General features: G+C 42.5%; 1 pseudogene; it reads left to right on the top strand.

Annotated features, from left to right (window-relative positions):
- Positions 1-21,372, top strand: part of LOC129019891 (small ribosomal subunit protein eS10-like) — a 482,677-nt pseudogene that overhangs the window by 81,144 nt on the left and 380,161 nt on the right.

Genomic DNA, 21,372 nt, shown 5'->3' on the forward strand with positions numbered 1-21,372 from the left:
GGAGCAAAGACCAATAACATCCCCCTTCTCCCCACAAGCACACAGTAGAGGTCTGTCTTCCCAAGGGACAGCTGGGGGTATGTGGCCACATCCCGGATGATGCCTGTGTGTGACCATCACACGTGCTCTGAGACCCCGGGGTGCAGCGTTCAGGCAGGTCACAGGGTGCCTGGCTGATTCCCGGGAAGCCTGTGGGCCCTCCGGCAGCCGCTGTTCTGTGTCAGCGCTAGGCTTGGCCTGGGATGCCCCAGAGAACAGGACAGATGGAGCAGGGGCGGGTATTTAGGAAGCAGTGACAGAAAGTGTTGATGAGGGTGGAGGGAGGTCACGAGGGGAAAGCCCCCATTGTGGCGTCGCGTGCACCAGCGCTGTCCTGGGAGATGCCTTTAGCTGGGCCCAGGGAAGGACCAGGTGTGTGGGGCAGGAGCTGCCTGCAGAGGGAGTGGTGTTAGGTTGGCGGCCGCCAGGTCAGGGAGGAGCTGACAGAGTCCGTGTGGGGAGCATGGAGGGCACTGAGGGCTTGGGCCGATCTGACCCTGATGAGGGCGGACCCTGCTGGGCTGTGGGTTCTGCTGAGGGAGGTTGGCATCCCCTGGGAAGGCTCCAGGCTGGGAGAGACTCTATCGCCATCTGGTGGACAGGGAGGGAAGTGTGAACGGCAGCAATCCCAGGCCAGGCTGCATGTTTTCTTCCACATGGATCTGCACACTTCAAATGAGGTCACACTTATGTTATGTTACAGCTCCATCACCTTCCAGCCCCGTGAGTCCCAGTCTCTGTGGCTCTACGTTCACTGTTCTCGCTCTTTCACAATCAGATGTCCCAAACGCAGATTTTTGTCAGCTTCTGTGAGTTTGTGTTTGTGTGCAGTAGGCGACACTGTGAATACCCTGGGGGCAGTGATGTCCGGGGCTGAGCAGTGCACGTGGGCTTGGGAGCAGAAGAGGGAGCAGCAGGGTGGGAAGATGAATGTCAGGGGGCCAGGGAAAAGTCGTTTACATTTTCTCACTGCCAGGGACCAGAACCCAGGTTTCTGACTCCAGGGCACAGTACCATACCCTGCTGGTGTGCCAGGATGTCATGATGCTCATAGCGTCATGTTGCCTTGGCATTCCTTTTTTAAGGTGTCAGTTTATTTGCCACAAATCAGAGGCAGGGCTTGGTCACCATGGCAGTTTTCAATACTGTATGTGGTTCAAGTGGCTCCAGTTGGTGGCCAGAGATAAATTCTTAGAGGCATCTCTGCTGCTTGGTGTGCTGGACTCATCTCTCTCCAGATGCTTTCTTTAAACTGATAATTCTGACATTCGCCCTCACATTTAAAGTGACCACCTCTCAGTCACAGCGTGAGCTCCTGGTCCCAGTGTTTGCTGCTTGCTTCCAACACATCCATTAAAGCTCCTTGCTGGAAACCTGTCAGATAACACCCTGGACTTAATAAAGCCATTGGCTTACCGGTCTCTTCTCTCCTCCCTGCCTGGGCTTACTGACCTCTGTGTCTGTGGTCTCCAGGTGTGCCGAGTGCTCCCTAGTGTCTGTAAGTAGTAAAAATACTTACATTTACATGTGGTAGTTGTATCATTGTAGCCCCACATGCCATCCAGGGCCTGACATTGAGGCTGCCCTATGGGACCTGTGCTGGTTGAGCCCCTGCTGGAGCTCTTGTTCTGGGGCCTCTGGTTCTGCTAGGGACAGGAGCTTCCAGCTAACTTGATTGAAAATCTGATGCCTTTCATTGAAACGCTGGGTCAGATGATGTATTCATGGGCTTCAGCTGCCATAACAAACACCTTATCCTGGGTGAATTAAATAATAGAAATCTATTTTTCACAGTTCTGTGAATAATGTGCTATTTTAACCACTTTAAAATGCACAATCAAGTGAAATTAACCACATACACAGTGTTAAATTACCATCACCACTATTTTTCCTAGGAAATTTTTGTCATTTTAAACTGAAACTTTGTATCTTTTAAACAATAACTCCCTGTATGTTCCACCCTAGACCTTGATCATCTCTACTCTGTCTCTATGAATCTGCCTATTCTTGATGTTTCATATAAATAGAATTATACAATTATGTGATTTTGTTTCTGACATATTTCACTTAGCATAATGTTTCCAAAGTCCATGCATGTTCCAGTGGGTGTCAGACCTTCATTCCTCTTTATGGCAGATTAACATTCTGTTGTATGTGTCACCATATTTGTTTATGCCTGTGTTGATGAGCACATGGATTGGTTTCATATTTTATCTTTTGTGAATAATGCTGCAATCAACATTCTCATGCAAGTACCTGGTTGAGTCCCTGGATTTAATTCTTTGGGTATGTCCCTAGGAATGGATGTTGTTTCAAATGAGAATTCTATGATTAGCTTTTTAAGGAACAGCAAAATTGTTTCTCCTAGCAGCTGTACCTTTTTATATTCTCACCAGCAATGTATGAGGATTCCAAATTATACATAATGCTGCTACTTGTTATTTATCGTTTTAAAGGAATGGTAGCCAGGTTTGTAGGTGTGATGTGGTGTCTCATTGCAGCTTTGACTTTGTATTTTCCTAATGACTAATGATGTTGAATATCTTTTCATGTCCTTCTTGACTATTTGTATATCTTCTTTGAAGAAATGTCTCTTTGAGTCTTTTGCCCATTTATAAATTGGATGGTTTGTCCATTTGTTATTGAGTTGTAGCTAGTTCTTTATATTATCTGGACATGAAAACTGCCTATATGTGGTTTCCAAATATTTTCTCTCATTCTGTGTCTATTAATTATTTCTTGATAATTTCCTTTGATGTTCAAAAGGCTCACATCTTGATAAAGCCCAATTATCTGTTTTTCTTGTTTCTTGTGCTTTTGTATCATATCTAAGAATCTATTGCACATTTGAGGTCATCAATATTTGCCTCTGTGTATTTTAAGATGTTTTTATGGTTATAGGTCTCATATTTAACTCACTGATTAATTTTTTAGAGAATTGTTTGATATGGTGGGAGGTAGAGTTATCTAAATTCACTGTTTTGTATATGGTTATCTAGTTGTTTCTGCACTATCAGTTAAAAGGAGATTTGTTCCTCCATTAAATTGTCTTGGCACCCTCTTCAAAGAGTAATTGACCATAAGTGTGAGGGTTTATTTCTAGACTCTCAATTCTATCCCATTTGTCTTTATGTCCATTCTTTTGCCAGCAGCTTGTGTTTTAATAATTTTACTCCTTTGTGAGATTTCAAATAAGAAAGTTCAAGTCCTACAATTTATTTTGGCAAGATTGTTTTTGCTATTCAGGGGTACTTTTTTGAAAGGTGGGAAGGCCAATGTTTCACAATTGGGAAAGCCTTTTCTGTGTTCTTCAGGGGGAAATTTGGGAGAACCTTTTAAGAAAGTTTACCTAAGCAGGTAAACTGTCATCGCTTTATTTGCTGCAGTGCTATGTTAAAGTGTGCATTGCCTCTTGTGGAAGAATTGTGAGACCCTGGAAGCCTCTGCCCATATGGTGAGAGACAGTGAATTCCACAAGGAGGGGCAGAGGGGACATTGTTTTGGGATACAACGTTGTTGTGGGAATTGTATACATCTCTACTTCTTTGTCTCTGTGCAGTGGGTGTAGGGACCAGCCCACAGGGTCGGTGGGTTTTTCTCCCCATGTGCAGAGACAAGAGATTGTAGAAATAAAGACACAAGTCAAAGAGATAGAAGACAGCTGGGCCAGGGGGACTGCTTCCACCAAGATGCAGAGATCGCTAGTTTCCCGGAATGCCAAGCTGTGCTGATATTTTTTGGATACAAGACAAAGGGACAGGATAAGGAGTGTGAGCCATCTCCAGTGATAGGTAAGGTCACGTGGGTCATGTGTCCACTGGACAGGGGGCCCTTCCCTGCCTGGCAGCCGAGGCAGAGAGAGAGAGAGTAGAAAGAGAGAGAGAGCTTACACCATTATTTCTGCTTATTACAGACTTTTAGTGCTTTCACTAATTTGCTTCTGCTAACTAAACGGCAGAGCCAGGTGTACAGGATGGAACATGAAGGCAGACTAGGAGTGTGACCACTGAAGCACAGCATCAGAGGGAGATGGTGAGGCCTCTGGATAACTGCGGGTCGACCTGACTAATGTCAGGCCCTCCACAAGAGGTGGAGAAGTAGAGTCTTCTCTAAACTCCCTTGGGGAAAGGGGGACTCTCTTTCCCGGTCGGCTAAGTAGCAGGTGTTTTTCCTTGAGAATGAGGCTACCACTACATCATGGTTCGCTTGGCAACCGTCATCTTCCCAGATGCTGGCATTACCACTAGACTAAGGAGCCCTCTAGTGGCCCTGTCTGGGCATAACAGAAGGCTCGCACTCTTGTCTTCTGGTCACTTCTCACTATGTCTCCCCAGCTCCTATCTCTGTATGGCCTGGCTTTTCCTAGGTTATGATTATAGACCAAGGATTATTATAATATTGGAATAAAGAGTAATTGCTACCAACTAATGATTAATGATTCATATATAATCATATCAAAGATCTATATCTGGTATAACTATCCTTCTTTTATATTTTATGATACAGGAACAGTTCATGCCCTTGGTCTCTTGCCTCGGCACCTGGGTGGCTTCCCGCCCACAAGTGGATATCTCCATTGGACACAGTAGGTTTTGAAATCCTTGTTTATCCTCTGGGGTCTGGGTCTTGGCTTACCTGTTAGCTGCAGCTGAAAGAGGTGTCTGCTTAAGGCAATGACACCTGTGGGGAGAAGAAGGGTTCAGCAGAGTGAAAGTAGCTGGGGCTCAGGGAAGCCAGGAAAGTCTGACTCTTAGAAACTGTGGGTCAGCAGATGGGTGTCCTCAGGGGTAAATGGGCCATGCCGGTAGCCACTGCAGTGGACTGGAAGAAGGTAAGTGATGCTGGGTATCCCATGTTCTTTCTCAGCTCTGCAGCTGACGATGTGGGCCCTGGGCTGGTACGGCCCTGCAGCCGGGGAAGGGTATACAGGAATGGCTGCATATCAGGACCAAGTCCATGTCATCTTCTTAGTTATTGTTACTGCAGATGGAGGATTCTGTTCAGAGACCTGGCCTGGACACATGGGAGGGCCCACCCCATTCTTTTAAAATTATTTTAAGAGAACAGTATTAGCAAATGTGGTACATGTTTTATTCTGCTAGAATCAGTATTACTGTCACGTTTTTCAATGTATCTCTTAGGAAATGGTGAGAGCCATCCACACAATGTGCATTTAAAGGGGACTCTACTATAATTTCAGCTTTCCTACCTCTTTATAGAAACCATCTTCTCTGCAAACACACAGGCAATATCTCTGTGTTCATTTCTATTGGGAGCCCTGTATGCAAGGTGGAGAGAGCCACATTTCCCCTGAGATGTTATGTAAAAGTTTGAGGTTGAGATGACATATCTGACACTCTGTTGTTATCCTCAGAAGCTACTACATGTGAAATTCTAATGACTGCATTATCCTGCCAAGCGAAAGAGGCAGGCATGAGCAAGGACACTTAAGAGGGGTGACAGCCTCATCATGATGGGGATTCTTGTTCTGACATCTTGGGAAAAACTGTCCACAGTGTGAAATCATCAACTTTTTGTCCTGGTTTACAGTTTGAGCATCTGTTGTTATGGTGTCGAATATTTTGCTGAGTTCTGAGTGGCTCACGCTTCAGATACAAGTGTTTTCCCATGAAATTTACATTGAGTTGTCCACCTCCAGCTTATAGGGCTTCTGGAACAGAGTGGGTCTTGCTCTTAGTGATTCCACGGGAGAAAATGGAATTGGAGGAACTAATAGAATTCAGGGTAATGTCCAGTCTACAGGTGGATAATAGAAACACAGAAACAATGAACAGAGTCGCAATGTCATAACAGGTGTACTACAGTTTTTATTTTCTACATAATTTTTCTCTCTATGGGCATCTCTAATTTTACCAATGATAATTTCAGTAGAATAAGTTTGTTTGCAAAATAGGTTGAGTTTCTTCAAACGTGGTCTGATTCTTTACGTAAGTACAGCAAGAATAGCAATGGACCATGTAGGCTGTCTTTTAAAATTTTCTTTGCTCGAAGTTTTTTTAAGGAATCTCAGATTAAACTTTTACAAAACTCTTGAGAATAGGAAGCCAAACCAAGGCTGACTTCAGACTTTTCCTGCAGTTCATATTGGTTCATTCTATCTATATTCTTAAATATATCATCCCAGTCAAAGCCTTTGTAATATAAGCAATGATTTCAAATGTGTCCTGTTACAAAGAAAGCAGATTGTTACTGTACTTGTGCAAATATGTGTATTACCACAAACATATCAATACTCATGAATAATTGTGCAATTCGGGGCAGTCAGGTAGAGAGCAAAAGTAAATGTTTCAATTATCATTCCCAGAAGTATAGTTTATTGAACTGCTATAAGCTATAGATAGATGAAAAGAGAAAAATTCCATAAATCTAGAAAAGAAACCATTTAAAGAATCAGCAAATTTTCAAATAAAAATCATAAAAACATTATCCTCATTATTATCAATTATTTCAATGAAATCCATGTTTTTCCTGCTTGGTAGGCTGGGAATTTTATGAAGCTAGCAGCCTGTTTGTTAAAGTTTTGGAAGTTCTTAGACAGTCCAGTGGTATAATCTGAAAGTTATCAGAAACTTGTGTTAAAGAGTACTTGTCAGCATTTTTTCCATAAATCTCCTTGAAAAGGAAGCAATTTTGGACTGTAGCTGATTGGCAATTCTTTGAGGAAGAATAAAAACAACGTCTGTGAATGAAAAAGATTTTAAATGACTATGGTTAAAACTCTGATGAGAATTCATTATGATAACACAGCTCACATAAAAAGTTAGTTACTTCTGTGGTATATGACATTATGGCTGATAACATATTTAATTTCTAGGAATCTCATACAATTTCTGGAACAATCATATCAGTAACATATCCATAAATGTAACATAGAGAAGGTTTAGCATTCTTTACCACTTATGATTTGAAAATGCTTTTCATATAATTTTACATATCAAATAAAGTGGCTTTTCCATGTAGCTTGTGTTTCTCAACAGGATTACTGAGTTCTTTGTGGAGGTCATTAATGAATAGGGCCAAGAAATATTGGTGTATGTATGCTGAAAAATTTCCCTGGATAATTCCAATATGCCCAGCTAATAATCATTAATTTAGGTCTAAGTTTTACCTATTAGAACAGCTGTTCTTTATCCTGGTTACACATTAGTAGCATCTGGGAAGACTTAAAAATTACCATTGCCTGCGTCTCTCTTTAGACCATTAAATTGGATCCTATGGGTGGGGCTTCAGCATCCATTTAAAAAACTGTTTTCCGGTGATTCCAATGTGTGGCTGTATTTCCCATCAGATTTCTCTGATTTCTTGTGGCATTCACTTTTTTCTATTTTGGTATTATAATTATTTTTCGGGTCTTATCATCTATCTTAGGCTTTATGTTCCTTGGGATAGAAACTTTGCCTTCTTCATTTCTGTATCTTTCATGAACATATGAGTGGGTCATCAGGAAAATGTTCTCAATCACATGTAGGTTGTGTTCTGAGTCTCAGGTTTACACATTAATGCTAGAGTCATCTTTCTCCGGGAGGTCAGAGGTTGCTTGTGATGAAGGGTATGGGTAAGCCCATAATGCAGATGGTAGATGGGAGATCACCCTGTTTCTAGCCATAGCATTGGAACTAAGCATTCTATGTGTTTATCAGGTGGAGGGGAATGGATGTGTAGAAAGACAGATTTAATTAGAATGGAGGGATTATACTAAGGAATTGAGGGAATGGAAGCAATAAAAATTAGTAAAGGGAAGAAATGTGAACTTATCAAATAGGCAGGAGTAGATCCCTGAAGATTTTTGAATAGGTGAGTTAACTAGAATTTAGGAAGGTAATAAGGCAGTCATACACAAGGAAGATTTGAAAGACTGGAGATAAGTCAAGCAGTACCTTTAGCAGTTGTTGAGGTTGTGGGAATGGAGAGAATGATACAAGTGAGAGATGTTAAAAAAAAAGATCAGGAGGCTTTTATAAGGTATTGAATCTGGGAAACAAATGAGGAGAGGCTGAGGCTAATCATTTGTAGGAGACAGTGGGGTACAGGGAGCATGAAGAACAGGGGAGAAGAGACCTGCAGGAATAAGTGCTGAGAAGCAGGAGTTTAGGGGGAGGAGGAGGAGATCCAGTCCCAAATACCGGCAAAGAAGTCCTTTCCCTCTCCCAAGCATGGCAGTCAGCCCTGCAGGAAACAGGACAAAAGGAAAGGCCATCATACCTGCCAGTCTTCCTGAAATAAACTACACCAGGGCTGCTATATCAGAGCCACACTCACCAATACTTGAATCATGATGCTGACAGTGGCTGTACCTGAAAGGCCAGGAGAACTTCCTTGTACTGAAGTATCTGTCATGGAAAGAAAAGAAGAGAAGGCATAAAGGTGATGTTATTTTACAGTGTGGTACCTTAAGAACCATCACTAAGTATGAAGTAGTTTCTACTTGTTCTTTCGGGGATTACATTAATTTTATGGGAGGATTGCTGGTAGATGATTAGCCAACTATATTCTTGCAGTTTTTTTCTCTCTCAACGTGTTTCTAGGTTAGTGATCAGTCTTCTGTCAATTTCATCCTGACCATACTGCACTCAGATATTTTTGAAGGCTTTATGATGTGAGAAGGGCTGACTGCTATTTTCTGTGTCATGAGAACTTTCTACCCCTTCATGGTTGCATCTTTTTCTCAGTGTGTCAGTTGTGGTAGCATGAAGAAGACTCTGTCAGGTCTCCATGGCAGCTTGTGTTTCTCAAGAGGATTACTGAGTTCTTCGTGGAGCCCATTAATGAATAGGGCCGAGAAAGTATAGGCTTATGTATGTTGAAAAATTTCCCTAGGTAATTCCAGCACTCCCAGCTAATAATTGACTAATTAATAATCAATTGACTTGATTGACAGAAGGCCCAGATCAGTGCATTCCAAATTGACAACCTACTTTGCTTAGAGTCCTCACTTTCCTGAAGCACCCAGCAGGGATATGAAAGCAAGCCCAGTTCTATGAGACTCTGTTTTATTCTCCTGCGTGACTGGTGGGAAGACTCCCCATCAGTCTTGCCATGCTCTCTTTGAACTGTAGCTAAATCTTTCTCTTTCTCCTTCACAGGAATCAGATTTGCATAGTGGTCCCAAAACTCCCCAGACATTTTCATGCCTGCCCCACTTTCCCTCACAGGCATTTTTCCTAATAAATTATCCTGCATGTCTAATCTCATCTTGGATGCATCTCAGTGAGCATAAACTAACATACTAGGCTTGGTTATTTTGCACTTAGCTTTTTTCTCTCTCTCCCACATGTAGCCAGTAACCATGTCCTAGTGTTTTATGTGTTACCTCTTTTTTCATGTGTATAGGAAAAAAAATTTCCATATACTTATTTATATGTAATTTATATAATAAAATATGTAATATAAAATGTATAATAATGTAAAACATATACATATTTTCCATATATGTATATGGAAAAAGAGGTAACACATAAAACACCAGGACATTTACATATAATAAAATTGACGTATGTTATATATTTATGTAGTGTCTGGTAGTCTTACCCTCTCTATAAATATACACTTTTTGTCACTGCCCCTTCCCTCCCATGCAGAGCTCCCGTGGCCGAATCTCTTATTTCTCCAAGTGTGTGTCACCCACTGTCCTCTGTGCTGTGTCCACAGCCTCCTAGTGTTGTATGTGTTACCTCTTTTTCTATGTATACATATGGAAAAATCATATACACATTTATCTCTATATATTTATTTATATACAATATATCATAATCTAAAAGTATATAATATACAGCCATTTAAAATATATACATATTTCCATATATATGAAAAAAAGTAACACATAAAACACTAGGCCATTTATATATAAAATTCACATATGTAATATAAATGCCAATTTTATCATATATAAATGATAAGTATATACAAGATAGACTTATCATATATAAGGTGAATTTGGAATGTCCTGACCTGGGCCCTCTGTCAGTCAAGTCCCTGCCATGGAGGCCATTCATGGCTGCCACAGTTGAGACACTGAAAGATGCAACTGTGAAAAGGTGGAAAGTTCTAGAGTCATAGAAAATAGCAATCAGCCTTTCTCACATCCCAAAACCTTCAAAAATATCTGAGTGCAGCCTGTCCAGGATGGAATGAAAAACTTCAATCTTGAAAAAGAAAAAGGAAGCTGGAGGACTCACACTTTCAGATTTCAGCATCTACTGCAAAGCTACAGTAATCAATACAGTGTGGCACTGGCATGAATGAGGACATAGAAACTAATAGCATAGAATAGAGAACCCAGAAAGAAAGCTTGCATATATGGCCAAATGATTTTTGTCAAGAGTGCCAAGACCATTCCATGGGGAAAGGACAGTCTTTTTAACATGTGATACTGGGGAAGCTGGCTATCCCTGGAAAAGTATGAGTTGAACTTTTACCTCACACCATATACAAAAAAACGAACCCACAATGGATCAAAGACCTAAATGGAAGAGTGAAGACTACCAAACTCTTAGAAGAAAACATAAGGAAAAAGCTTCATGATATTGAATTTCAGAATGATTTATTTGTTATAACTACAAAAGCATAGGCAACAAAAAAGGGATAAATTGGACTTCATGAAAATTAAAAACTTTTATATATCAAAGGCCATTATCAAGAATGTAAAAAGGCAAACTATGACATAGGGAAAATAACTGTAAATCATATATCTGATAAGGGATTAATTTCCAGAATACATGAAGAACACTACAAATCAAAAAGAGCAAAAATCCAAAAACCCAATAAAAAATGGACAAAAGACTAAAATAGAGATTTTATTAAAGAAGATATACAAATGGTCAATGAGGACATGTAAGGATCCTCAATATTAATACTTAGAGATATGCAAATCAAAACCACAGTGATACACAACCTCACACACATTAGGGTGGCTTTGATAAAAACAACATGAACAACAACATCACAAAACAAATGTTTTTGAGTACATGGGAAAACTGAAGCTCTTAGTGTATTGCTGATGGCAATGAGAAATGTTATAGCCACTGTGGAAAAATGGCATGGCACGGGCAGCTCACGCCTGTAATCCCAGGACTTTGGGAGGCCGAGATGGGTGGATCTCTTGAGGTCAGGAGTTTGAGACCAGTCTGGCAAGCGTGGCGAAACCCCATCTCTACTAAAAATACAAAAATTATCTGGGTATGGTGGCATGCACCTGTAATCCCAGCTACTCGGGAGGCTGAGGCACGAGAATCGCTTGGACCTGGGAGGTGGAGGTTGCAGTCAGCCAAGATTGTGCCATTGCACTCCAGCCTGTGTGACAGAGCAAGACTCTGTCTCAACATCAACAACAGAAAAGAAAATGGTATGTCAGTTTCTTAAAACAATTAAAGAATTACCACTTGAACCAGCAATTCTTCTTCCGGACATACAGCCAAAATTATTGAAAAAATTTGAACAGATGTTTGTACACTGATGTCCACAGAAGCATCACTCACAATAGCCAATGGGTAGAAACAACTGAAAAGTCTATTGAAAGATAAGTGGATGAATAAAAAGGTATATCCATGCTTTGGAATGTTCTTCAATCTTAGCAAGGGATAAAATTTTGACACATGGTGCAAAATGGATGAACCTGGAAGACATTATGCGAAGTGAAATAAGCCAGACACAAAAGGATAATTATTATGTATTTCCATTTATGTAAGATAGTTAGAATAGTCAGTTCCATAGAGACAGAAATTAGAATGGTGATTACCAGGGGTTAAGGGGAGAAGGAATGAGAGTTATCATTTATTGGGTACAGAGGTTTAGTATAGTAGGATAAAAAAAGCTCTGGAAGTGGATAGTGTTGATAGTTACACAACACTAAATTGCACGCTTAGAAACAGTTAATGGTAAGTCGTAGATATATAGTGTCTGGTACACTTACCCTCTCTATAAATACACACTTTTTGTCACTGTTCCTTCCCCACCATAGAGAGCTTCTGTGAGTTAATCTCCCTATTTCTCCAAGTGTGCATCACTCACTGTCCTCTGTGCTGTGTTCCAAGAGCTGTGTCCACAGACTCAGACAGGCAGTGACTTCAGAGCCAGGACACAGCCCTATTCCCATTTTTTAAAGCCTTACCCCTGGGAGGCTTGGCTTCTACTGGCAGCTCGATTTAGCCAGATTCAGAACCAGCCACCCAGGCACCTTATCCACATGCCCTGGCCCCAGCCCGGGTGGAGTCAGGGCAGGGTTGGTCTCTGGGCGAGCCCACAGGAATGCAGGGAGCAGAGTATGAGCTGCTTCTCCTTCACCCAAGGGGCTTCCTGCTCTCATTTGGGGAAAAGTGTGGGCTTGTTTTGAAGCCTCTGATGTTCATTGCAGCTCATGGAGTACACACACACAGACACACACACAAAGGAGACAGAAGGGATGTTTTGGTGACAGAAACAGCTTGACCATGAGGACCCTCCTCTTTCTCCCTCTGTGAAGGCCCTTACACTGCATAGGGCTTGGAGCTGATAAAGCCATTTCCCTACATTTCTCAGGCTGGACCCAAGGTCATCCACCAGAAATCCGGAGAACAAAGGGAAGAGAATCTGTAGATATGAATTGGGAGGGTTCAGGAGAAAAATTTGGGATTTACTTTTGTGCATGGGACACAGGCTGAGAATAAAAATGTTTTCCTGGCTCTTTCTTGGAAAGCCAGATAGGCTTCACCTGAAAGCATGTTGCCAATGCTCCAGCGATCCACTTACCAGGGACTGTGATTTTCTTGGTTGTGAAGTTTTTGCCATTAGTGACTGGGTTATGGACATAACACTGATAGTCCCCACTATTCTGTGTAGTGACTTGGGGGATAAAGAGCTCTTGTCCTGTTTGCTGGTTATTCCCATTCATCAGCCAAGAATACTCTGCTGATGGGTTAGAGCCCGTGACGCAGGAGAGGTTGAGGTTTGACTCTGGATAGTAATAGGTGTCTGAAGAATAAGTTGTGGGTTCATCTGGGCCATCTGGAGCAAAGAGAATAAAGCCACAGGTAATGTTATCAGAGGGAATGGGAAGCTCCTGGTCTGTGAAAGGGACACAGTGTTCCTTTATGCCAAGTCACAACCCCCAAGTCCCAGCCAAACTTCCTCTGTGTTCGCTGAACTGGAGGAGTCTAAGACATTCACCTGTTTCTCCTATCACAAGCTGTGGAACCAGAGTCTCCTAAGACCGGAGAAGGCCCTCCCTTCCTGGGCCTACCCAGGTTTGCCTGTGGCAGGAAGTCATGGCCAGCTTGGGGGTCCAGGGGTAAGTGTCTTCATACTTGGACCTGAGAGGGACTGAGAGGCCTGGCCTCGGGTGATGTGGATTTGGGCTGGCAGCCTTGTCCATGAAGGAAAAGAGGATACTCACAGAGAACATCCAGGTGACTGGGTCACTGTGGCTGGTACTCACTACATTCTTCCTTTGACATTCATAGAGTCCTGTGTCACTCCTTGTGACACTGAGTAGAGCAAGGATCCTGTTGTCATTGGACACCTGCAGCCTGGGACTGAGTGTGAGTCTATGACCATTTACCTACCACATGTAGATTGTGCCATGAGTCTCAGGTTCACAGGTTAAGACCACAGCCTCCTCATCCTCCATGAGGTTGCTGGTGACATAGGGCTTGGACAGATTCACTGTGCAGATAACAGAGAAGATTCCCCTGTGTGGCAACATTGATTTCTCCATGAGCATTTTCCAATCAGAGTTGACATCTCCCACCTCTCAGCCAATCCAAGTCCTTAAAAGCCCACAGCAGGTCTGTGCGTCAAAAGACAGATGGATGCATGATGATCTGAGGGCTCAGAGACCATGGGGCCACCTGCTCTGTGTGGGAGATGCACAGACTTCTGAAGTGTGACTCGATCAGCAATATTGGTGAAGTGTGAATTGAGCAGGGTCAAACAATTAGAGTTTGATTAACTTTGTTTAAATTGAGCAGAGTCCAAGTGAGGCAGCAGTGGCTCATGCATCTCCCCACCCGAAGGACCCCACCTTATGACAAGGTTGTTATTATAAATACACAGGTGTGCATGAAACAGGCAGTAAATGAGACAGCACCCATCTGGCCAGCTCCAGCTGGTCCTAAGAACCACCAATATTCCCATTATGTGTTTGTTACAGCCTTTGTAGGCTACAAAATATAAAATACAAGTTCAGAATATAAAATATGCTATTGTTGATACAAAATATTGAACATGAAGCTGAATATGTTGTTCCACTTTTTTTTCTCACTCTTGTTTAACTTTGCTGTTTCAGTTTTGGAAGTTTCTATTGACACACGCTTAAGCCAGAGATTCTTTCCTCAGCTGTGGGCAGACTAGCAGTAATCCCATGGATGGCATTCTTTATTCCTCTTAAAGTGTTTTTAATCTCTAGCATTTCTTTTGGTTCTTTCTTAGAATAGCCATCTCTGTTTAAATCACCCATGTATTCCTGAAAGTTGTCTCCTTTTTCCATCATAATCCTTAACCAGAGTTGTTTTAAATTTCCAGTCTGATAATTTCAACATCGCTATCACATGTGTGTCTGGTTCCAATCCTTGCTCTGTCTTTCAAAGTGCATTTTTTTTTTTTTGCCATAGTCTGTCTTGTATTTTTTTGAAAACCACACATAATGTACTGGGTAAAAAGGACTTGAGTGAGCAGGCATTCAGTGACATGGTGGTGAGTGTGGGGAGGGAGGGGTTCTGTGGTTCTGGATGAGGTCTGTGTCCTGGGCTGTGAATGTCACAAGCGCCTCTCAGGTTTTTCTTACCATTAGGTGGGATATGATGACTTGAGGAGGCTGGAGTTGGATATTTCCCCTCCCCCTGGCCAGTTAAGCTCCCATCAAACCCCAGCTAATTAGGCTCTAGTAAAATAGTTTCTCTTAAATGTAGGTCTTACCAAGAAGAATATAATTCACTGACAACTTTCCAAGGGTTTTTTCCCTTCTTCCCACAAGAAGGATGCAGGGATTCTTTTTTGACATTGAGTGTGAGAACCTGGTAGAGCTCCAGGAGGTAAGAGTCATAAAACTGTCCCCCTACTCCCAAGACTAATCCATCCACTTGTGTGTTTATCTCTGCACTGTGTCTGCACTGAGCCTCCAGAATTTCCTCAATTAGAGTTCAGGTTTTCTGACCCCAGCAATGGTTCCCGCTGGGGTTTCTGTGCCTGTGTTTCTGCTGAGGTACAGTGCGCTGCTCTGTATTTGCCTGTGGGTCTCTCCAATATGTGGGCCAGTTAGCACTGAGACCTTGCTTCTCTGAGAGATCTAAATGAGTTGTTGATTTTTCAGTTTGTTCAGCTTTTTACTTGCTGTTAGATATGAGTGAAAATTTTTAAGCTACTTACATGCCTGACGGAAATTCAAAGTCTCTAGGGCATGACTGGAGGATATGAGCCCCACAACAGGTTGAGGAAGGAGTCATGAGTGAAATGGGTGAAATGAGCCCATGGGCTTTGGAAACTGCAGATCTGTCCTTCTGCCTCTGACCCCCTGGTGAGTCAATGTAGGAAGTGAAACCACCTTTGCAAAGCCTGTGATGGTGAGAGGAAGCTAGCTTGGCTGACCCCATCTCACCTCGAGCCTCAGGCTGGCTGTCCTCTCTCATTCCTGGGCATAGGCCTGGGTAAGCATGGGAGGAATTTATAGTTTAACTTTGAAGCAAGGATGATAATAGTCCCTCCCTAAAATTAGCTTCTCCTTGTCCGGGACTACCTTGGTAAATCTAAGAAAAGACCATGAATTATGGAGGGACCCAAATTCTGCTAAAATGCAGGCATAGTTTCTATAATCCCTTACTGCTCAGGAGTCATGTGTCCAGAGGTCACAAGATCTGTGACTTTCCTAGTTGCTCCTATAGATAGCAACACTATTGTAGAATCTGAGATTTATCTTTTGCGATGTTTCTCAGATTTTTGCATTCTGGCAACCAGCTGACCTTATCTAGACTCATGACCAATGGCTCAGCCAGTCATGTGGCCCCCACTCAGAGGCAGATTCAACAAATACAGACCATTTCCCCTACCCACGTCATTTCATCTCCAGCCAGTCAACAGTACTTATTCCTTAGACCTTTGCCCCTTCAAAGTTTTTGAAAAACTCTAACCTCTGAGCCATTGGGCAAGCCAATTTGAGTCATAATAAACTTCTGTCCTCCTGTTTGGCAGCCTTGGGCTAAGTAAAACCATTCTTTACTACCTATCACCTTCATAATAAATTGGCTTTGCCTGTGCAGAGGGCAAGAACATGTCAGGTGATTATAAGAATGGATGGAGGAGTCACTGATCTCTTTCTGGTGGCCTGTTTCATGAGTCAGCCTCTCAGAGGGAAAGAGCCCTGGACTGGGACACAGTGGAAGCTCATTCTCTTGGTGACCCGGGGACATTGCCTTATTATGGAGCCTGGCAGTGGTGGCTGCTCTGGCTGATTTTGGTGCATTTTTCATTTCCCAGAAGGCAGGACAGGCCTCAGTGTGAGCAGAAAGGAAATGGAACAGTCATCTTTGTTAGAGAGAGTGTCTGGGGAAGTCCTCAGGGTGGAGGAAGCTGTACAGGAGAGGGCTCATCAGGTAGAATGAAAGGGGGATGCACTTTTTTCAGTGAACACCTTTCAGACATCTCACCAACTCTGGCCTCACTCATCTCTGCCTTTCCTCCTGAGCCCTGAGCCCTGAGTCCTGGGAGGGAGGGAGGGAGGAAGGGTGAAGCTGGGATGTGTGCTGTCCAGGTTTCTTCCATCTCTGGAATCTTGACAGTGAGGGACCCTAATGTGTTACCACAGAGGAGACCGTGGGAAAAAGCTGTTTCTCAGGGGTGTCTGGCTTATGAAGTGAGGGGAATTCGGACCGGGTTGGACTCGTGAACTACAGGGACCCTGTTCCATGTCAGCAATGAGCTCTTCTAGCTCAGTGTTTCTCTCTGTGGCTAATTCTTTTGTGTGATTTCTGAGCCCATGCTAGAGTCCTCCTCATGATGCCTGATGGTCAGATCTGTGTGGGGAGACCTAATGATGGGGTGGGGTGGTCTTGTGTGTCACACAGGGTGTCTGGGGAATAGGCTTTGTGACTTTCTCTGCCCCAGCCCCACAACAAGATCTGGATAGTGGGCTGGGTCAGATAAAGTCAGAATCCATGGGGAAGAGTGTGTGTCCTGGCAGTGCTGAGGTTCATGCCTCCAGGTTAGTTCTCAGTCTCTGCAAATACATTTATGTTGTGCATGTGCTGTTTGCTGGACTGTCTGATGTCCCTAAATCCCTGAACCTGCCTGCAGATAATGTCATGAGAGGTCTGCATGGAAGTATATGAGGGCTATCTGATTAGGGTGGGTATGTTTCACATAGAGGGTTTTTTTTTTCACCAAACACTTTTCAAAAAATTGTGGTTGAGTGTATATATAGAAATGCATACATACTTATATTCATTAGATGTGAATATATATTTATATAAGTTTAATATGTAGATACATGTGTCTATAAATATACACACATATGTATATGTGTATATGTATATATGTATATGTATATATGTATATGTGTATATATGTGTATGTGTGTATATATATATATAATGTGCCATTTTAACCACTTCACTTAAGGAGAGAGAGAGAGAGAGAAGAGAGTTTCTACTAATACCAAATCTGGGTTAAATAAGGGTGGTCCTATTTCCTGGGGTTGGGCTTTTGCTGGATGTGTCAATTCCTGCTGGAAGTGAGCTAGAGAGGTTACATGCTTAACCAATTTCGAGATTTTCTATGTGAAAATAATCTGTGAGCACATTGATAAGTTTTATCCTTTCCTAGGTGAAAAGTTGATGAAGGATTTTAAGGACTTCCTGTTGGCTGAAGGCTGGCAAGTGGAGTTTGCCATCCTCTGACTGCAGCCATTCTGAGGACTGGAAAGAATACCCTGAGAAGTGGCCTATTTTATTTCTGCAGGAAGGTACTGAGGTTTAATTTATCTTACAGAGTCTTCCTAGGTTAGAAGGCTTTGAGGTGTGTTGATGCCTTGCCAGTGACTTAGCTGCCTGATCAGCGAGCCTATTTCCTTTGCTACTTCATCTGTTCCCTTTTTGATGTTTCCTGTAATGTATCACTGCTATTTCTCATGGAAGAAAACTGAGGATAATAACCTGTTAATTTTTTGGTGATATTTTATAGGAAATCCCTTGGTGGTAAGAAAATGCCTTTTATTTTAAATGTCAGCAGGAGCATGAAGAACTAAAAAAGCATACTTGGAATCAGTGTAAATGTTAGCTACCTTTCCCTTGCTTAACTTAAGTGCTCTTGTAAGAACTATTTGTTTAGCTGATTGAGCACCTTCACCTGAATAGAGATGTTATTTAGAGTGACTACTGCTTATCCTGCCTTATGTATTTCTTGCTTTACCAGCTGTTTATTAGCTAAGAGCTCCCTCTAGAGGAAAGCAATTTTGCCACATTAAGTGGGGGTGTAAACCGTTTTTTCCTAGGGTTAATTTGGAGGCTTTTCTGACTAGTAGAGCTATTGTGACAGTGGTTTGGAAGCAGGTGTAAGCAATAGGTGCTCCTAACTGCAAATAAGAGGTTGAGAAAAATATTGGATTAGAATTTTTTCTGAGATACCCCTTATGGTTGTGCTATGGGAAGAGGGGAGGCCTGGATAAGAAAGGAGAAAAGAGAGAGACTGGATGTGGTGTTTAGAAGGAGGTCTACTTTCCTTTGTATAATTTCCAGAATCACCTGTGTCTCCTGTGCTGTAATGGCAGTTTGAACTGCTGGAGCCAGGAGTTTGAGCCCCAGGACCCATCAGTCCTGCTGGACCACTGTGAGACTGGTTCTGAACCCAGTGACCTCCATCTGTGGGAGCAGTTGCATCTCCACTGGTCTCCACCACAGGCTGGAGAGGGTCAGTGTGGCTTCCTCTTGCTGTTTGGACACTCCTTCCTAAAATGCCCTGGCTTGCCACACCGAGAGTAACTAGTGGATACACCTCTGGGATCCTGGACTTTGCAACTCTGCAAAGCAGCTACTAGAGGCTTTGTCCTTCTCTTGAGCTTTCTGTCTTTCTTCTGGGCCTTCTCCTGGTCCCTATTATAAAAGACTGAAGTGGTTACCCTCAGAAGGTTTTCCAAGGTGCTGTCTGCTAATATATCTTGCCTTTTATAGGTTCCTTCTAATATCGGGAGCTTTCTGTATAATAAAATTATCTTTTAGAATGGGCTGTCACTTGACTGAATCAGGAGATAAAAAGGTGTGCACTAATAGTGCCCCTCTCAACCTATCCATAAAGGCTGCAGAATTCTCATCTGGCTTTGAGTCTGTCATAGTTTAGAGGAATTAAGAGGTCTGGCCTTAGTTTTTCTTTTCCATTAATCTGCAGAGCTATTGGGGTTTCAATCAGGGTTATCAAGAGGTACTGCTTCACTTCCTATTTGGAATGGTGTTTCTGCTATTCTTCACTTTCCGTATCTCCTTCCTTCCCTTTTGGTGTATTATAGGAGATATGTTGCTCATCTCCAAAATTCTCTGCTGCTTGCAGAACTGCCTGTTTTTCAGCTGCAGTTAGGGTTTGGTTTAGGGGCAGCATAACATCCTTCCATGTGAGGTGAAACACCTGACTTAAATTCTGGAAAGCTTCTATATACCTATCAGAATTGTCTGAAAATTGGCCTAAGTCTTACTTTATTTGCCTAAGGTCCTGTAATGAGAAGGGAACTTGGAGGGAACCCAAATTATGGAGATCCTCAGATGGTTCCCTTGGAAGTTGCTTTTCTAATTCTAGGGGATTATTCTTTATAGGCCTGCCTGATGTGGCTGTTAAAAAATCTGGGTTGCTGTCAGAATGCTTGTAAAGGTTTAGTAAAAATGCCCTATCATTATGCAAAATAGAATGAGTTGCTTTTCTCTTCAAAGTCCTGAGGTTAAAAGAGTTCTAGTGCCTCAGTGTGCACTCCAGAGGGGTGCAAGCTGAAGATGCTCTGTTAGCCATCGAGAAAAAGAAGTGAGAATAAAAGTGTCCTTATAGTCCCCCTTCTTTCATTGTGACCCAGAGTGGAGTGGAAGACAGTGGGAGCGTCCCCCCAACTGTTTTCTCTCCTTGGTTCCTGAGTCCTGGCACTGTGTTAAATGTGCCACCCATGGTTGTAGGTGTGGCCCTCTAAGCCATGGAACTGGATAAATGAAGTGATGGGATTAGCCACACCTTACCCATGCAACCTTAGCTTATCTGCCTGTGATCTGCCTGGCTTCCTGAAAAATGGATCTCTGGAGAAAGTGTAACAGTTGCCTTTGAGCAAGCTTTCTTTAACAGAGGGAATATGCCAGTTGCCAGTTATGGCCCGTGCTAAAACATTTACCCTCAGAAAAGTGGTCCTGGTTAACTCTGTTCTTAAAGTATACTTACTAATTAAATACTGTTCTAATTGGAGATAGAATAGGTACCTTAAATGAACATAGGGACCTAATGACAGTTGTACCTGCTGATGGGGCAGTATCAGAACTAAAATCTGGCTATGGAAGACATTTACTCCTAATTGTTGAAAGCAGAGCTTTCCCATTCACAGAAAGGGCTTTTCTATCAGTGCAAAAAGAGAGAATTGGAAAAGTGCAGTGTTATGGCAAAGGACCAACAATGTGCCTCATGAGGAGGATTTCTATTTCCACTACGTGACACTGTTGGCTTAGAAATACCATGTGCTTACCAAAGGAAGGAGAGAGAGAGAGAGAGACCTATTGGGTTAGTTATTATAGCATTTATTGATCTTTCCTAACAGAACTGTTTCCCTGAACTGTAAAAACTTCCACATATTGCATACACAAAAAGAATAGGAGACATAGAGACCATGGATAGAAAGGAAGAACAAATTTGCAACAGGATAGTAAATTAGGAGACCCATTACCAACATCTGGATGGGCTGCTGGAGGCTGTGTTCAGTCCAGAAGCCTTTGAATAACATCAGGGTGTGTCCTGGCCAGAAATTCTCAGCTACACCAGGACATCCCCCAGCCTCATGTGATGGTGAGGTTCTCCATGAAAGGAAACTAGTTTGAAGAGAACCTTGAAATTAAAGGGCAGATTTGAGGTTTTCTCCATACTCACCATTCTGATGTTTCTATCTTCTTTTCTGATCACAATCCCGGATGAGAACTCCCAAATAAAATGGCTCTGTTTGGGAATCTATCCATGGTTCTTTGTCACACACTGAGAAAGAATTCAGCACATGGAAACACATGAGGAGTGGGTTTAGGAGTGAAAAATTTAACAGACAAAAGAGAAGAGAGAGAGAGAAAAAGCTTTCTCATATTGAGAAAGCAGTCACCCAAGAGAGGGTCTCCAATTTGGGGAGGAATG

Source organism: Pongo pygmaeus, chromosome 20 (genome assembly GCF_028885625.2).
Source record: "Pongo pygmaeus isolate AG05252 chromosome 20, NHGRI_mPonPyg2-v2.0_pri, whole genome shotgun sequence".
In the NCBI taxonomy this organism is placed as follows: Eukaryota; Metazoa; Chordata; class Mammalia; order Primates; family Hominidae; genus Pongo; species Pongo pygmaeus.